This window comes from Caretta caretta, chromosome 13 (assembly GCF_965140235.1).
Source record: "Caretta caretta isolate rCarCar2 chromosome 13, rCarCar1.hap1, whole genome shotgun sequence".
In the NCBI taxonomy this organism is placed as follows: domain Eukaryota; kingdom Metazoa; phylum Chordata; order Testudines; family Cheloniidae; genus Caretta; species Caretta caretta.
In genome coordinates, this window is record NC_134218.1 from 42,778,401 (window position 1) to 42,794,543 (window position 16,143).

Sequence of the window (16,143 nt, forward strand, 5' to 3'; positions counted from 1 at the left end):
CTAGCAACCCCTTTTCCAGCTGAACCTTACTGCCCTGTGGTTCTCTCTCCTCAGTGGGTAGGGAGGGGCCTTTTAATCCCCTGGGACTAATCACTACCCCTCCTTTTGTAGCTGTTTGTCCTGGGTTTACCACATATTCCACCCCCCGCTCAACACTATAGGGTTGAGCTACTTGGGTCGGCAAACAGTGCACTCTCGACAGGCCATCCGCATTGCCATGTTGGATTCCAGTCCTATGTTGTACTCTGAAGTGGAAGGGTTGAAGCTACAGGAACCATCTCGTCACTCTGGCATTTTTGTCTTTATTTTGCTGCATCCACTGCAGAGGGGCACGGTGGGTGACAAGGGTAAACCTCCACCCCAGTAGATAGTAGCGGAGGCTTTCTACGGCCCATTTTACCACCAGGCATTCTTTTTCGACAATGGCGTATTTCCGTTCCCTAGGCAGGAGCTTCCTACTGAGGAAGAGGACGGGGTGTTCGTCGTCCCCAACCATTTGTGAAAGTACCGCCCCCAACCCTACATCAGAGGCATCAGTTTGTAGGATAAACTCCTTCCCCCAGTCTGGGGCCATGAGTATGGGCTCAGTGCAGAGGGCTGTCCGTAGATCATAGAATCATAGAATCATAGAATATAAGAGTTGGAAGGGACCCCAGAAGGTCATCTAGTCCAACCCCCTGCTCGAAGCAGGACCAATTCCCAGTTAAATCATCCCAGCCAGGGCTTTGTCAAGCCTGACCTTAAAAACCTCTAAGGAAGGAGATTCTACCACCTCGCTAGGTAACGCATTCCAGTGTTTCACCACCCTCTTAGTGAAAAAGTTTTTCCTAATATCCAATCTAAACCTCCCCCACTGCAGCTTGAGACCATTACTCCTCGTTCTGTCATCTGATACCATTGAGAACAGTCTAGAGCCATCCTCTTTGGAACCCCCTTTCAGGTAGTTGAAAGCAGCTATCAAATCCCCCCTCATTCTTCTCTTCTGCAGGCTAAACAATCCCAGCTCCCTCAGCCTCTCCTCATAACTCAAATCAGATCCGAAAAAGCATCTTCAGCTGCGGTCATCCATCTTACTATATCTGGGCCCTGAGCTTTCATTAGGTCCGTTAATGGGCATGCCCTGGTGGCAAAGTGGGGAATGAACCGTCTATAGTACCTCACTAGTCCCAGGAATGCCCTGACCTGTTTTTTTCAGAGTGGTCGGGGCCACTTCTGTATAGCTTCTAACTTGTTGAGTTGGGGCCTCACCGCACCCCTCCCCACTATATACCCGAGGTATTTGGCTTCAACTAGCCCGAGCGAACACTTGGAGGGGTTTGCCGTCAACCCCGCCTTCCTCAGGGTATCCAGCACTGCCTCCAACTTCTCCAAGTGTGTCTCCCAGTCGGGGCTATATATGATAATGTTGTCCAGATCGGCTGCTGCGTACTTGCCATGTGGTCGCAACAGTTTGTCCATGAGCCTTTGGAAAGTAGCGGGCGCCCCATATAACCCAAAGGGGAGGACTGTGTACTGATGTAGTCCCTCTGGAGTTGCAAAGGCCGTCTTCTCTTTGTCGGCCTTGGCCAGGGGGATCTGCCAATAGCCCTTGGTCAGGTCAAGGGTAGACATAAACCGTGCTTTTCCCAATCAGTCAATTAGCTCATCTATCCGGGGTATAGTTTACGCATCAAACTGGGACACCTCATTCAGCTTTTGGAAGTCATTGCAGAACCTCACGCTGCCATCCGGCTTAGGCACTGAAACCACTGGGCTTGACCATTGGCTGTGAGAGTCTTCAATGACTCTTAAGGCCAGCATTTTCCTGACCTCTGTCCTGATCTCCTCTCTTTTTGCCTCCGGGATCCGGTAGGGCTTGACGTTCACCTTCACTCCAGGCCCTGTGAGGATGTGATGGTGAACCTCAGTCGTCCTGCCTGGCTTTTCTGAGAACACATCCTGGTTGCGTTTAATCAGGCTGATCACTTCAGATCGTTGCTCTGGAGTCACCTCCGGGGATATTCCCACTCGGTCGGGCTGGTCGCTTTTAGGGGATGGTGCCCCTAGTGCAACCACATGCGCTTCTCTATCCTGCCATGGCTTCAGCAGGTTTATACGGTAGATCTGCTCCAGCTTCCGGCGACCCGGCTGTCGGACCTTATAGTCGACTTCTCCTATGGCTTCTATTATCTCATATGGCCCCTGCCATCTGGCCAGGAGCTTGCTCTCTGCCGTGGGTATGAGCACCATTACCCGGTCTCCCACTTAGAATCATAGAATCATAGAATCATAGAATATAAGGGTTGGAAGGGACCCCAGAAGGTCATCTAGTCCAACCCCCTGCTCGAAGCAGGACCAATTCCCAGTTAAATCATCCCAGAGAGGACTTTGTCAAGCCTGACCTTAAAAACCTCTAAGGAAGGAGATTCTACCACCTCGCTAGGTAACGCATTCCAGTGTTTCACCACCCTCTTAGTGAAAAAGTTTTTCCTAATATCCAATCTAAACCTCCCCCACTGCAGCTTGAGACCATTACTCCTCGTTCTGTCATCTGATACCATTGAGAACAGTCTAGAGCCATCCTCTTTGGAACCCCCTTTCAGGTAGTTGAAAGCAGCTATCAAATCCCCCCTCATTCTTCTCTTCTGCAGGCTAAACAATCCCAGCTCCCTCAGCCTCTCCTCATAACTCATGTGTTCCAGACCCCTAATCATTTTTGTTGCCCTTCGCTGGACTCTCTCCAATTTATCCACATCCTTCTTGAAGTGTGGGGCCCAAAACTGGACACAGTACTCCAGATGAGGCCTCACCAATGTCCAATAGAGGGGGACGATCACGTCCCTCGATCTGCTCGCTATGCCCCTACTTATACATCCCAAAATGCCATTGGCCTTCTTGGCAACAAGGGCACACTGCTGACTCATATCCAGCTTCTCGTCCACTGTCACCCCTAGGTCCTTTTCCGCAGAACTGCTGCCTAGCCATTTGGTCCCTAGTCTGTAGCTGTGCATTGGGTTCTTCCATCCTAAGTGCAGGACCCTGCACTTATCCTTATTGAACCTCATCAGATTTCTTTTGGCCCAATCCTCCAATTTGTCTAGGTCTTTCTGTATCCTATCCCTCCCCTCCAGCGTATCTACCACTCATCCCAGTTTAGTATCATCCGCAAATTTGCAGAGAGTGCAATCCACACCATCCTCCAGATCATTTATGAAGATATTGAACAAAACCGGCCCCAGGACCGACCCTTGGGGTACTCCACTTGATACCGGCTGCCAACTAGATATGGAGCCATTGATCACTACCCGCTGAGCCCGACAATCTAGCCAGCTTTCTACCCACCTTGTAGTGCATTCATCCAGTCCATACTTCCTTAACTTGCTGACAAGAATACTGTGGGAGACCGTGTCAAAAGCTTTGCTAAAGTCAAGAAACAATACATCCACTGCTTTCCCTTCATCCACAGAACCAGTAATCTCATCATAAAAGGCGATTAGATTAGTCAGGCATGACCTTCCCTTGGTGAATCCATGCTGGCTGTTCCTGATCACTTTCCTCTCATGCAAGTGCTTCAGGATTGATTCTTTGAGGACCTGCTCCATGATTTTTCCAGGGACTGAAGTGAGGCTGACTGGCCTGTAGTTCCCAGGATCCTCCTTCTTCCCTTTTTTAAAGATTGGCACTACATTAGCCTTTTTCCAGTCATCCGGGACTTCCTCGGTTCGCCACGAGTTTTCAAAGATAATGGCCAATGGCTCTGCAATCACAGCCGCCAATTCCTTCAGCACTCTCGGATGCAACTCGTCCGGCCCCATGGACTTGTGCACGTCCAGCTTTTCTAAATAGTCCCTAACCACCTCTATCTCCACAGAGGGCTGGCCATCTCTTCCCCATTTTGTGATGCCCAGCGTAGCAGTCTGGGAGCTGACCTTGTTAGTGAAAACAGAGGCAAAAAAAGCATTGAGTACATTAGCTTTTTCCACATCCTCTGTCACTAGTTTGCCTCCCTCATTCAGTAAGGGGCCCACACATTCCTTGGCTTTCTTCTTGTTGCCAACATACCTGAAGAAACCTTTCTTGTTACTCTTGACATCTCTGGCTAGCTGCAGCTCCAGGTGCGATTTGGCCCTCCTGATAACATTCCTACATGCCCGAGCAATATTTTTATACTCTTCCCTGGTCATATGTCCAACCTTCCACTTCTTGTAAGTTTCTTTTTTATGTTTAAGATCCGCTAAGATTTCACCATTAAGCCAATCTGGTCGTCTGCCATATTTACTATTCTTTCGACTCATCGGGATGGTTTGTCCCTGTAACCTCAACAGGGATTCCTTGAAATACAGCCAGCTCTCCTGGACTCCTTTCCCCTTCAAGTTAGTCTCCCAGGGGATCCTGGCCATCCGTTCCCTGAGGGAGTCGAAGTCTGCTTTCCTGAAGTCCAGGGTCCGTATCGTGCTGCTTACCTTTCTTCCCTGTGTCAGGATCCTGAACTCAACCAACTCATGGTCACTGCCTCCCAGATTCCCATCCACTTTTGCTTCCCCCACTAATTCTACCCGGTTTGTGAGCAGCAGGTCAAGAAAAGCGCCCCCCCTAGTTGGCTCCTCTAGCACTTGCACCAGGAAATTGTCCCCTACGCTTTCCAAAAACTTCCTGGATTGTCTATGCACCGCTGTATTGCTCTCCCAGCAGATATCAGGAAAATTAAAGTCACCCATGAGAATCAGGGCATGCGATCCAGTAGCTTCCGTGAGCTGCCGGAAGAAAGCCTCATCTACCTCATCCCCCTGGTCCGGTGGTCTATAGCAGACTCCCACCACTACATCACTGCTGTTGCTCACACTTCTAAACTTAATCCAGAGACACTCAGGTTTTTCTGCAGTTTCGTACCGGAGCTCTGAGCAGTCATACTGCTCCCTTACATACAGTGCTACTCCTCCACCTTTTCTGCCCTGCCTGTCCTTCCTGAACAGTTTATAACCATCCATGACAGTACTCCAGTCATGTGAGTTATCCCACCAAGTCTCTGTTATTCCGATCACGTCATAGTTCTTTGACATCACCAGGACCTCCAGTTCTCCCTGCTTGTTTCCAAGGCTTTGTGCATTTGTATATAAGCACTTGAGATAACCTGCTGATCGCCCCTCATTCCCAGTATGAGGCAGGAGCCCTCCCCTCACAGACATTCCTGCCTGTGCTTCCTCCCGGTATCCCGCTTTCCCACTTACCTCAGGGCTTTGGTCTCCTTCCCCCGGTGAACCTAGTTTAAAGCCCTCCTCACTAGGTTAGCCAGCCTAGTGAGGACTTGGTACTTCTGGGTCATTGCTTGGCGATCATAGTATGCCTGTTGGGCCCCTTGGGCCTTCTCCAGGTGTTCGCGCACAAGGGGAGCGATTTGGGCTATCCTGTCTTTCATTTGCAATACATATTCAACGATGTTTCTTCCGGGGTTCGGCTGTTCGTCCCAGCCCTCTTTGGCCATGTCCAGTATGCCCCTGGGGTGGCGACCATATAACAGCTCGAATGGGGAGAATCCACTGGAAGCTTGGGGAACCTCCCGTACAGCAAACAGCAAGTAAGGCAGCAGGGCGTCCCAGTCTTTCCCGTCGCAACTAACTACTTTCCATAGCATGTTCTTCAATGTTCTATTGAAGCGTTCAACAAGACCATCAGTCTGGGGATGACAGACTGACGTCCTGAGGGTCCGTATATGGAGCATTGTACATAGCTCCTTCATTAACTTAGACACAAAGGGGGTCCCTTGGTCCATCAGGATCTCTTTAGGTATCCCTACTCTGGAAAAAACCCGGACTAATTCTTTGGCTATGGTCTTGGACATGGTGTTCCGTACGGGTATGGACTCAGCATATCAGGTGGTATAATCTAGTACTACCAGAATGTACTGATGACCCCGGGCTGACTTCTCCAGTGGCCCTACTATATCCATTTGCTCGTATGGGATTTCAGTAATTGGTAGAGGTACCAAAGGGGCCCTTAGGTGAGGTCGGGGCCCATGTAACTGACATTCTGGACAGGAGGTACAATATCGCTGGTCCACCACATAAATGCCAGGCCAAAAAAACCTCTGCAGAATCCGATCAAGGGTCTTATCTACCCCTAGATGGCCCCCAAACAGATGGCTGTGGGCCAGATCCATCATGCGCCTCTGATGCTTCTGTGGGACCAAGAGTTGTTCTACGACTTGCTCTTGGACCTGGACTACTCTGTATAGCAGATCACCCTTAATCACATCATATGGCCCTGGGCCCTTGACTCTCTCCTCCACAGGGATCCCGTTTACCTCGACTACTTTTTTATGAATATTGCTGTATATTGGATCATTGGCCTGATCCTGACCAAAATTCCAGAATGAGGTCCCTATTTGTCCAAACTCAGGGGGATCTACCTCTGTCTCCCCCTCGGGGAAAACCCCCGGGGAACAAGGTCTGGCTATTGGGTCATTGATCTCCTGCCCTGTCCCGCTGTCCATTGAGCCACCTCTTTCCCCTACAAGCATAGATTTCTGGTACTGGGTCAAGATCCTCGTTCCCCTCCTTTTATCCGCCCTCCATTCCCTCCGAGTCTTCCGGGGCTTTCCCGGCGGGGAGAACAAATCCTGGCCAAATTTTATGGGAGGCCGGGGGGGGGTTATCTATCTGGGCTGCCCCCTGGGTCCCGGGTTCATTATTTTCTTTCACCTTCTCCCCAGGGAGTAGGCTTTCAAATCCTGGGAAGCCTCGTCCGATAAGGGCTGGGTAGGGGAGTTTCTGAACTACTCCAACCATCACCTTAGTGGGGTTTCTGAGAACTTCTATTTTTATGAGGATGGTCAGGTAGTAACTGACATCCCCATGCACACAGGATATTCTTGAGCATTTGGCCTGGGATAGTTGGTCCTGCCCGACCAGCTTTCCCGAGACCAGCGTGATTGTACTTCCAGAGTCTACTAACGCGGTGGTCTCTATACCATTCATCTTAATGGGTTTAGTGTATTTATGAGGGACCATTGCAACCCCTACTAGACTTATTAGATCACATGGTCCCCCTATATCTTCCAGTTCACATTGCACGGGCTCTTCTAGATTTGGGCATTGGGCAGCGATATGCCCCAATTTGCCACATGCATAACATCGGTACCCTGCTCGGGCTACTGGGCTTTATCCCCCAAGCCTTTCTCCCCCAGTCCTCAAACCTCTCGGGGACCTCTGGCTTCTCTTCAGCCTCCTTCCGCCCCTCCATAGTCCAGCCTGGTGCTAGGGCAAACCGGGGCCTTGGCGCAGAGACTTGTCTCCGATTCTGGCGCCTTCCCTGATGGTCTGCGAAAGTTCTTGGGCTGCTAGGTGTCTCTCTACGAGGGCAACTAGTTCATCATAGGAGGAGGGATCATTTTGCTGGACCTACCCCCATATGTCCAGCGGCAACCCCCTCATGTACCTGTCCAATACAAGGATTTCCACTTTCTTCTCTGGCCCATGGGTCTCAGGGAGGAGCCACTTCCGGGCAAGGTGGATTAAATCAAATAGCTGGGACCTCGGCGGTTTGCTGTCCCAGTATTTCCACTCATGGAAGTGCTGGGCCCATATGGCTGATGTCACACCTGACCTTGCCAGGATTTCCGCCTTCAGCTGGGGGTAATCCATAGCCGTCTCTGTGGTCATGTCGAAATAGGCCTTCTGGGGCTCCCCACACAAAAGTGGAGCCAGGATACCTGCCCACTGGTCTTGGGGCCAGGCCTCCCGCAGTGCCGTCCTCTCGAAGGCGAGGAGATATGCCTCTATATCATCATCTGTAGTCATATTCTGTAAATAGTTGCTTGCCCGCAGTGGCCAGATCCCCTGGGGCCCGTGCATCAGCATGGTCAGGGCTTTTAACTAGTTCACTACTTCATTCAGGGTGGCTCGATCTTGGGCCGCCTGGTTCATCAGTAATTGGTTGGTCTCCTATTGAACGCGTACTGACTCTTCCTGGGCAGCCATCTGCACCCTGGTAGCCTCTTGTTGGGCCGCACTGGCCTGTACCAACGCCTTCACTACATCCTCCATTTTATTTTATTTTGTGTGTGTGTGATTAACCCTGCCCTGAGATGGCTTGCCACAGAGCCTTACTCACTCACCACATCCCACTGCTAACACCAAGTGTGGCAAAATACCTTGTTCGCCTCAGCAGGCTCAGCCTTGGAGACTCAGGTTTGGGGCAAGGCGAATCCTTATAGGTGGCACAGGGTCCTGCTACTCCTCTCCTCAGTCAGTCCCTTGGGCTTGTTTTCCTTCCCTTCTGGGGAGCGAGTGCAGCCTCCCAACTGGGAAGGTCTGGTGTCTTGCTCCAAACAGCCTACTGCCAGCTTCCCTGCTCCTCTCACTCCCTCACTCTCCCCCTCCTACCACCCAGGGGAGGGTTTAAAAAGGTCCCAAGTAGTTGGAGTCAGCTGAACCTAATTGATTCCCTAGTAACCCCTTTTCCAGCTGAACCTTATTGCCCTGTGGTTCTCTCTCCTCAGTGGATAGGGAGGGGCCTTTTAATCCCTTGGTTCTAATTACTATCCCCCCTTTTGTAGCTGTTTGTCCTGGGTTTACCACAAGGGGGATTTGATAGCAGCCTTCAACTACTTGAAGGGGGGTTCCAAAGAGGTGGCAGATGATGGAACGAGGAGCAATGGTCTCAAGTTGCAGTGGGAGAGGTCTAGGTTGGATATTAGGGAACACTATTTCAGTAGGAAGGTGGTGAAGCACTGGAATGGGTTACCTAGGGAGGTGGTGGAATCTCCATCCTTAGAGGTTTTTAAGGCCTGGCTTGACAAAGCCCTGGCTGGGATAATTTAGTTAGGGTTGGTCCTGCCTTGAGCAGGGGGTGGGACTAGATGCCTCCTGAGGTCCCTTCCAACCCTGATATTCTGTGATTCTGTGGAAATTCATTGGTCAAATGCAAAGGACGGGAGTTATCAGACTGCAGTGAGACCTTACCAGTTACGACTCAATATGCGCTATGGGGTGGCGGGTGGGGAGGGAGGAGAAATCAATTGGAAGTCGCTGCTATAAGGTTTATCTGTCTGACCGTCTATCGACCCCCCATCATATAAACTTTGAAGTATCTGGGAATATTGTGGTTACCTTCCTGGTTTCACCTTTAAACCTGCTTCATCTTTTTTTTTCTGAATTTGGTTGCCTTATAATACTGCCAAAGAGTCCAACTTTCTCATACTGAAGGAACAGCCAATCCCTGTATGGTGCGGTAAGAAAGGGGAGTTTACTAGTACCTTTTTTAAAAGACTAGGCTATTTTACACTGTTTGCCTACAGGATGTAACTGCTGAAATACTACGGTTCTGGCGGACATTATAAAACTGATGATAGATAGATGGGTATGTATGGAGAAGGATGAATGGGTATGTATGGGGCGGATGGACAGATAGATGGGTATGTATGGGGTGGATGGATAGATAGATTGGTATGTATGGAGAAGGAAGGATGGGTATGTATGGGGACGGATGCATAGATAGATGGGTATATATGGAGAAGGAAGAATAGATAGATGGGAATATGGGGAAGGATGAATAGATAACTGGGTAGGATAAACCAAGGAGGATCCACGTGACAGGGACGCTCACAGTGTGACCCAAACCACATTGACGTCAATATGAGTCCGTCTTTTGAGTTAAACTATTTCTGGCTCAGGCCCTAAATTTGGATTTTCCAAGGAGCCTGGGGGAGTTAGGTGCCCAAATGCCACTGAACTGCATCTGTCTCAGGACTTCTTTAGAACCCACCCCGCTTATATGTTCTCTTCCTCCTTTCTGGCTTCTTAGTTTGCCCTTCTCCTCTCTCTTCCAGTACCCCCTTGTCTCCCTCCCCACGGACACACACTAGCACCCAGCTCCTGAGTAGGGGATTTCTTGTAGGGGGGCTGCCCCTGGCTATCCCACTGTGTCTCTCCGAGCACAGTAATACACCGCTGCGTCTGCCAGCCTCAGCCTGCGCAGGGCGAAGGTGCTGTTTCTTTATCCTTGGAGATGTGCAAAATTCCCTCTGGGTCGGGGCTGTGAGCGGTTTCCCTGAATCCAGTCACTATAAATTCGGGTCCTCGGTTCGGAAACTGCCAGTACCAGGCTATATTATCACGGCTGGCTGAGGGGTGAGAGCAGGTGAGGTTCAATTCAGCTCCCTCCAAAGCTTCTGCTGAAACCAGCTGCTGGATTTTAGCTCTGCCTGGGGCACCTGGGAAGGAAGACCAGACAGGGAATTAAGTAAGTGAGAATTAAATGTCTAAGGAACTTTAGGGGGTAAATTCCCGCACCACAAACCCCATCCTTCCTGGGACTGCCATGCCTGTTTAATGACAGGTTTCAGAGTAACAGCTGTGTTAGTCTGTATTCGCAAAAAGAAAAGGAGGACTTGTGGCACCTTAGAGACTAACCAATTTATTTGACCATAAACTTTTGTGAGCTTATGCTCAAATAAATTGGTTAGTCTCTAAGGTGCCACAGGTATGCCTGTTTAAGACAGCTAGAAAGAGAGTATGCAGTAATGGGGGAGGGGGGAGACAGGGGTGTATTGGGTTAGATGGATGGGTGGATATTGGAAACACGAGATCTTACTCAAAACAAGGACCAGCACAATCGCTGAGCCCCTGATTGTTCCCATCCTCGGAGAAATCTAAGTGTCTCTACTCTTCTGCAAAGATCAGCCCCTTGTCTCTCTCTCCAGCCCCGAAGACAGTCGCTGGGACAGAAGCTCGCTCCTTTTTCCTGCAGCTGCAAACCAAAGAGAGTCGCAGGCAGTGATGCCAACCACATAAACCTCTCGCTCGCTCGCTCGCTCTCTCCTTGGCAACTGCCCTTCAGCTGAGCGGCCAGGCCGCAGAGTGCCTCGCTCTGTCCGCCAGGAGGCGGGCTCGGAGCGGTGACAGGACAGCATGGAAAGGCCAAGGGGTGAAATGGACCCAGGGTCACCATTTCCACACGGAGCGCTCCTGCTTGTACCGCAGCGCCCTCTGCCGGCCAATGTCAGAAGTGTTCAACAGAAAACCTCTCCGGTTCCCCAGCTTTCCCACGGGAGTTCGTCCCTGCAGCATGGGCGGATGGTTTGCAAAAGGCGGGTCTTGTTAGCCAGTCCCAGTGCAGTACTTATTGACGCTGAATCCGCGCTGAATCTTGAGACATTAACAAAGTAGAATGGGATTTACTAACTAATTAGTCAGTTGTTTTTTTTACAGTAATATTTTTGGCCAGTTGCACGGTAAAGGAGGGTATAGTAGTGTCTATCGATCTTTCAGGACATTGTTCTTGCAGCTGCAGTGGGACGGGATTTGTTTGTTGGTTTGCGCCACGGTTTTACCGTTTTACTGGGCTTCAGATTTCTCTCCGAAGCGGATTTTCTTAGACCTTTGCCAAAGTATCAGATCTCACCAGTCGCCTCGGTTAATAATTAGGCGCACAGAGAGACCTTTGTAGATTTGGCCCTAATTGTTTTATTAATTTATTTTTTCTTCTCTGGCCACCTTTGCTTCCCACCCTCCACCCCCCGCCCCGGAAACACACCCCACATCCCCACATCCCCCCCTCCACCTCCCTCCCAGTGCGATACTTATTGCACGGGGGCCGCTCCTGGCTCTCACACTGTGTCTCTCAGAGCGCAGTAATACACCGCTGCGTCTGCCAGCCGCACCCTGCGCAGGGCCAAGGCGCTGGATTTTCTGTTTTCCGGAATGTGCAAAGCTCCCTCTGGGTCGCTGCTGTTAACGATTCCCTGGTATCCCGAGACTATGAACTGGGGCCCTCGGTTCGGGAGCTGCCGGTACCAAACTATAGTTTCAGTGGTGATGGAACCGTGAGAGCAGGTGAAGTTCAGTTCCGCTCCCTCCAAGGCTTCCGCGGAGCCCGGCTGCCGGATCTCGGCTCTGACCGGGGCGCCTAGGGGAGAGAACGCCGCAGAGAATTAATCTAGTGGGCACGAAACTTCTAGAGGTGTTATGTCGCCAAACCCCATCCTTTCCCTGTGACTGCCAGGTGTGGTTAGAAGAGCTCAGAAGGGAGAACGCGCAAGGGGAGAGAGAGACTGGAAAATTTGTAATCTTACTCACTGGAAACAAAAATCAGCACAAGCGCTGAGCCCAGCATTGGTACCATGGTCACAGGAGAATCTCGGTGTCTCTGCTCCTCCCCAGGGATCAGTCGCTGGTCTCGCTGCCTTGCCCCTGTGGAAATGGGCGAGAGGGAAGAGTTGCCCATTTCCTATAGCGGTGAGGACTAAATAACAGGCAAAGATGCTCCTGCCGGAGCTGGAGGTGTGAGTGAGGGGGGAGGGCGGAGGGGAGTAACCGTATAAACACCCTCCCCATCTGCTTTGCTGGGTAACTGCCTTTCTACCAGTGTGATATATGCCATCATATGCCAGCAATGCCCCTCTGCCATGTACATTGGCCAAACTGGACAGTCTCTACGTAAAAGAATAAATGGACACAAATCAGATGCCAAGAATTATAACATTCAAAAACCAGTTGGAGAACACTTCAATCTCTCTGGTCACGCAATTACAGACATGAAAGTTGCTATATTACAACAAAAAGACTTCTAAAACTGACTCCAACGAGAAACTGCTGAATTGGAATTAATTTGCAAACTGGATACAATTAACGTAGGCTTGAATAGAGACTGGGAGTGGATGGGTCATTACACAAAGTAAAACTATTTCCCCATGTTTATTCCCCCCCCCCCCCCCGTTCCTCAAGCATTCTTATCAACTGCTGGAAATGGCCCACCTTGATTATCACTACAAAAGGTTTTCTACACCCCCCCCCCCCGCTCTCCTGCTGGTATTAGCTCATCTTAAGTGATCACTCTCCTTACAGTGTGTATGGTAACGCCCATTTTTTCATGTTCTGTGTGTATATAAATCTCCTCACTGTATTTTCCACTGAATGCATCCGATGAAGTGAGCTGTAGCTCACGAAAGCTTATGCTCAAATAAATTGGTTAGTCTCTAAAGTGCCATTAGTACTCCTCTTCTTTTTGCCTTTCCTTTGAGCCTCCAAAACTGCATCCCTGTGTCTGGCAGGAGGCGGGCTCAGGATGGGGACAGTACAGGAGAACCCGACTTCATGAAAAGCCAGGTGAAGGAGTAGAGTCCGAGGTGTCATTGTGTCTAAATAGGGACCATTTATGCTTGTATTGCAGCGACCCCTGGTGGGAGACGGCCTGAGTTCCCAGCAAATGAAACCAGAAAACTGTCCCCATCACATTCCCCAAAGGAGTTCGTCTCTGCAGAATTCACCGGCAGCTTGCGAAAGTGAGGAAGAAGTTATCAGGCTCTGCAGTGAAATCTTACAAATTAATTCCGAATTCGTGCTACATGGTGGGAAATTATTAAATCACATTCTGCTTTATGAGCCAATCAGTGGGTAAATCGTCTTTTCCAGTAACACAGAATCATAGAATATCAGGGTTGGAAGGAACCTCAGGAGGTCATCTAGTCCAACCCCCTACTCAAAGCAGGACCAACCCCAGCTAAATCATCCCAGCCAGGGCTTTGTCAAGCCGGGCCTTAAAAACCTCTAAGGATGGAGATTCTACCACCTCCTTAGGTAATCCATTCCAGTGCTTCACCACCCTCCTAGTGAAATAGTGTTCCCTAATATCCAACCTAAACCTCCCCCACTGCAACTTGAGACCATTGCTTCTCGTTCTGTCATCTGCCACCACTGAAAACAGCTGAGCTCCAATCTCTTTGGAACCCCCCCTTCAGGGAGTTGAAAGCAGCTATCAAATCCCCCCTCATTCTTCTCTTCCGCAGACAAAATAATGCCAGTTCCCTCAGCCTCTCCTCATAAGTCATGTGTTCCAGTCCCCTAATCATTTTGTTGCCCTCCGCTGGACTCTCTCCAATTTTTCCACATCCTTCTTGTAGTGTGGGGCCCAAAACTGGACACAGTACTCCAGATGAGGCCTCACCAATGTCGAATAGAGGGGAATGATCACATCCCTCGATCTGCCAGAAATACCCCTACTTATACATCCCAAAATGCCATTGGCCTTTGTCATAAATATAAAGGGAAGGGTAAACCCCTTTAAAATCCCTCCTGGCCAGAGGAAAAATCCTCTTACCTATAAAGGGTTAAGAAGCTAAAGGTAACCTCGCTGGTACCTGACCAAAATGACCAATGAGGAGACAAGATACTTTCAAAAGCTGGGAGGAGGGAGAAAAACAAAGGGTCTCTGTCTGTCTGGGTGATGCTTTTGCCGGGGACAGAACAGGAATGGAGTCTTAGAACTTTTAGTAAGTAATCTAGCTAGGTATGTGTTAGATTATGATTTCTTTAAATGGCTGAGAAAATAGCTGTGCTGAATAGAATGAATATTCCTGTCTGTGTGTCTTTTTTGTAACTTAAGGTTTTGCCTAGAGGGATTCTCTATGTTTTGAATCTAATTACCCTGTAAGGTATTTACCATCCTGATTTTACAGAGGTGATTCTTTTTTACTTCTATTAAAAGTCTTCTTGTAAGAAAACTGAATGCTTTTTCATTGTTCTAAGATCCAAGGGTTTGGGTCTGTGGTCACCTATGCAAATTGGTGAGGATTTTTACCAAATCTTCCCCAGGAAGTGGGGTACAAGGGTTGGGAGGATTTTTGGGGGAAAATCGTTTCCAAACTACGTTTTCTCAGGAACCCAGATAAAGTTTGATGGTGGCAGTGGAAGTCCAAGGGCAAAGGGTAAAATAGTTTGTACCTTGGGGAAGTTTTAACCTAAGCTGGTAAAAGTAAGCTTAGGAGGTTTTCATGCAGGTCCCCAAATCTGTACCCTAGAGTTCAGAATGGGAAAGGAACCTTGACAGCCTTCTTGGCAACGAGGGCACACTGTTGACTCATATCCAGCTTCTCGTCCACTGTAACCCCTAGGTCCTTTTCTGCAGAACTGCTGCCAAGCCATTCGGTCCCTAGTCTGGAGCGGTGCACGGGATTCTTCAGTCCTAAGTGCAGGACTCTGCACTTGTCCTTGTTGAACCTCATCAGATTTCTTTTGGCCCAATCCTCTAATTTGTCTAGGGCCCTCTGTATCCTATCCCTAACCTCCAGCGTATCTACCACTCCTCCCAGTTTAGTGTCATCTGCAAACTTGCTGATACTGGCAAGAATTCTGTGGAAGACCGTGTCAAAAGGTTTGCTAAAGTCAAGGAGCAACACATCCACTGCTTTCCCCTCATCCACAGAGCCAGTTATCTCATCATAGAAGGCAATTAGATTAGTCAGGCATGACTTGCCCTGGTGAATCCATGCTGACTGTTCCTGATCACTTTCCTCTCCTCTAAGTGCTTCAGAATTGATTCCTTGAGGACCTGCTCCATGATTTTTCCAGGGACTGAGGCGAGGCTGACTGAGGTGAGGCCTGTAGTTCCCAGGATCCTCCTTCTTCCCTTTTTTAAAGATGGGCACTACATTAGCCTTTTTCCAGTCATCTGGGACCTCCCCCAATCACCATGAGTTTTCAAAGATAATGACCAATGGCTCTGCAATCACATCCGCCAACTCCTTTAGCGCTCTCGGATGCAGCGCATCAGGCCCCATGGACTTGTGCTCATCCAGCTTTTCTAAATAGTCCCGAACCACTTCTTTCTCCACAGAGGGCTGGTCACCTCCTCCCCATGCTGTGCTGCCCAGTGCAGTAGTCTGGGAGCTGACCTTGTTCGTGAAGACAGAGGCAAAAAAAGCATTGAGTACATTAGCTTTTTCCACATCCTCTGTCACTAGGTTGCCTCCCTCATTCAGTAAGGGGCCCACACTTTACTTGACTTTCTTCTTGTTGCTAACATACCTGAAGAAACCCTTCTTGTTGCTCTTAACATCTCTTGCTACCTCCACCTCCAGGTGTGATTTGGCCTTCCTGATTTCACTCCTGTATGCCCGAGCAATATTTTTATACTCTTCCCTGGTCATTTGTCCAATCTTCAACTTCTTGTAAGCTTCTTTTTTGTGTTTAAGATCAGCAAGGATTTCACTGTTAAGCCAAGCTGGTCGCCTGCCATATATACTATTCTTTCTACACATTGGGATGGTTTGTCCCTGTCGAGGTTCCTTCCCCACTCTGAACTCTAGGGTACAGATGTGGGGACCTGCATGAAAAAAAACCCTAAGCTTATTTTCACCAGCTTAGGTTAAAACTTCCCCAAGGTACAAAC